Here is a 3632-nt window from a genome sequence, read left to right on the forward strand (position 1 = left end):
ATTAAGCACTTATGCTCTGGGCTTTGGGTTGTTTACTTAGGGAGTTATCTTATTCAATACCTATAACAGCTCATTTAACAGATAAGGAGACTGAGGCATAGAGAAGTTTAATAATTCAGCTTAGGTCACAGGGTTTATATGGTTGAGAGCTCGGATTCAAACCTAGGTTTGATCTGATACCAAACTTCATTTATTTCCTGACTGATCTAGAGTCATTTAGTTTAATCAGAAACTTGTAACTTTCTGACTAAATGCAAAAGTAGATCTTGATTCCAAGGTGTCAAATGTAATATTTTTTAGAGCAGCGTGGTAGCTTTTGGCTCCTGGGAAATTTCTTGGGATGCATGAAAACTTCCATTATTTCCTTAGGGGAAAAGGGGGGAATTTCTGGTTTCTGTGACTTGCTTTGTTTGTATAGTACCCATGTTTTGTACACAGAGTAGGATTAGAGCAAAGTCCTCTTAGAATTTAGGAAAACTGATATGATTATGTCTTGATTTAACAGTGGCAACAGCAAAGAACAATTAATTAGCAGGTTAATAAATTAGATTTCATTTATACATCTAGGAAAGACTCTGTTAGATTAAGTAAGACTCTGTGCTTTGATTGCTCATGAAGGTATGAACTGAGCCAGAGCTCCCTACTGTGATGGTCAAATGCCAAAGTCCTTACTTTTCTCATCCATAATTTCTTTGACTCCTAAGGGAGCCATTATTTTAATGAAGACAAAATCTTTAAACATTTATTCTTATAATGAAAATCCAGTCAGGACCCTAATCTATGAACTGGCAAATTATTATGCTATACCCTGTTAAAGGTATTAGTTGATATTTGTTCATTTTGGGACATTTTATTATATTTTTGTTTGAGAAATAAATGAAATACTGATTCTTTAGGGTTCCTGGGAGAAAAGGCTGATTCCATCCTAGGGGCAGGGAGGGTATAAGGTCAACTGGTTTATCTTATTGGGCAAGAAAATAAGGGAAATTTTCAAAGATTAATAGAGGTCTGGTATATCTGAATTATGCAGATCAATAAATGCATATTCTTAATCTGTGTTCCTGTAGGTGTGAACTTATTTGTAAATAGGGCCTTTTGAAGATATAATTAATTAAGATGTAGCCAACACTATCAGGGTGGGTCTTAATCTATGTTACCACAGTCCTTTTAAAGAGAAGAAACAGGAAGCCAGGAACTACAGGAGGAGGGAGGAGCCGAAAGCCAGAAGTCAGCGGAAACGGGAGAGAAACCCAGAAGATCAAAGACATCGCATGTGACAGGTGGCAGAGATGCAAGCCTAGACATAGCTGCAAGCTGAAGAGCACTAAGGAATGTGGCAAACCAGCACCACAGCTCTGCAGACTTTGGGGGAGAAAGCATGGCTTTGATTTTGGACTTCTAGCTTTCCTGTCAGCCAATAAATTACTGTTGTTTAAGCCAACCCACTGTATGGTATTTGTCATAGCAGCCTGGCAAACAGGCTGGCTTGAAGGGGCTCTCATTTTCTAAAATGGGGATTATTTGAACATAAAAAGAAAAATAACTGTTACTGATTATAGAAAGAGAAGAGAGAGGGAGAACTTGTTTGCCACTATGGTGATGACATTATAGTGACTTCTTACTCTAAAATTCAGAAGGAAAGAATTATTTGCCTTTCCTTTTTAGGAGGACTGATCATATTTTCAGTTATAGAGGGAAAGCTTTCTTTGAAGGAAGAATGTCATCTCATAAAAGGGCTGTTGGTACAAATAGAAAGTCACCATTTTGTACTTCAATCAAGAAATAATTAAAGCAAGGATCATCAATGGCTGATAAAACTTTTAAGTGAAAAGTTTTTGCAACTAGGATATTCACATAATACAAAGGTATCAACCCATATACTTGCTACTTACTGATGAAAAAATGTACTTTAAAAATGGATACATCTTCTTTTTCGCAATGGGTGTGCCACCAGAACACAGGTGTCGTGAAAACCATCACTGATTCTTAAGCCAAAATGGGAAAGGAAAAGACTCATATCAACATTGTCGTTATTGGACATGTAGATTCGGGCAAATCCACCACTACTGGCCACCTGATCTACAAAGGTGGTGGAATCGACAAAAGAACCACCGAAAAACTTGAGAAGGAGGCTGCTGAGATGGGAAAGGAGTCCTTCAAGTATGCCTGGGTCTTGGATAAACTGAAAGCTGAACGTGAGCGTGGTATCACCATTGATATCTCCCTGTGGAAATTTGAGACCAGCAAGTACTATGTGACCATCATTGATGCCCCAGGGCACAGAGACTTTATTAAAAACACGATTACAGGCACATCTCAGGCTGACTGTGCTGTCCTGATTGTTGCTGCTGGTGTTGGTGAATTTGAAGCTGGTATCTCCAAGAATGGGCAGACCCGTGAGCATGCCCTTCTGGCTTACACACTGGGTGTGAAACAACTAATTGTTGGTGTTAACAAAATGGATTCCACTGAGCCACCTTACAGCCAGAAGAAATACGAGGAAATCGTTAAGGAAGTCAGCATCTACATTAAGAAAATTGGCTAACCCTGACACAGTAGCATTTGTGCCGATTTCTGGTTGGAATGGTGACAACATGCTGGAGCCAAGTGCTAACATGCCTTGGTTCAAGGGATGGAAAGTCACCTGTAAGGATGGCAATGCCAGTGGAACCACGCTTCTTGAAGCTCTGGATTGCATCCTGCCACCCACTTGTCCAACTGACAAACCCTTGCATCTGCCTCTTCAGGATGTCTACAAAATTTGTGGTATTGGTACCATCCCTGTGGGCCGAGTGGAGACTGGTGTTCTCAAACCGGGCATGGTGGTCACCTTTGCTCCAGTCAGTATTACATCTGAATTCAAGTCTGTTGAGATGCACCATGAAGCTTTGAGTGAAGCTCTTTCTGGGGACAATGTGGGCTTCAGTGTCAAGGACGTGTCTGTAAAAGATGTTCGTCATGGCAATGTGGCTGGTGACAGCAAAAATGATCCACCGATGGAAGCAGCTGGTTTCACTGCTCAGGTGATTATCCTGAACCATCCAGGCAAATCAGTGCTGGCTATGCACCTGTGCTGGATTGTCACACAGCTCACATTGCTTGCAAGTTTGCTGAGCTGAAGGAGAAGATTGATCGTCGTTCTGGTAAGAAGCTGGAAGATGGCCCCAAATTTCTGAAATCTGGTGATGCTGCCATCGTTGATATGGTTCCTGGCAAGCCCATGTGTGTTGAGAGCTTCTCTGATTATCCTCCTCTGGGTCGTTTTGCTGTTCGGGATATGAGACGGACAGTTGCTGTGGGTGTCATCAAGGCAGTGGACAAGAAGGCTGCTGGAGCTGGCAAGGTCACCAAGTCTGCCCAGAAAGCTCAGAAGGCTAAATGAATATTACCTATAACACCTGCCACCCCAGTCTTAATCAGTGGTGGAAGAACGGTCTCAGAACTGTTTGTCTCAATTGGCCATTTAAGTTTAATAGTAAAAGACTGGTTAATTAACAATGCATCGTAAAACTTTCAGAAGGAAAGGAATGTTTTGTGGACCATTTGTTTTTGTGTGGCAGTTTTAAGTTATTAGTTTTTAAAATCAGTACTTTTTAAATGGAAACAATGACCAAAAATCTGTCACAGAATTT

General features: G+C 40.7%; 1 pseudogene; it reads left to right on the forward strand.

Moving 5' to 3' along the window:
- The first annotated feature begins 1996 nt into the window (after positions 1–1996).
- Positions 1997–3403, forward strand: LOC119510406 (annotated as a pseudogene).
- The last annotated feature ends 229 nt before the right edge of the window (positions 3404–3632 follow it).

The sequence above is a fragment of the Choloepus didactylus genome, chromosome 15, assembly GCF_015220235.1.
Source record: "Choloepus didactylus isolate mChoDid1 chromosome 15, mChoDid1.pri, whole genome shotgun sequence".
NCBI classification, from domain to species: domain Eukaryota; kingdom Metazoa; phylum Chordata; class Mammalia; order Pilosa; family Megalonychidae; genus Choloepus; species Choloepus didactylus.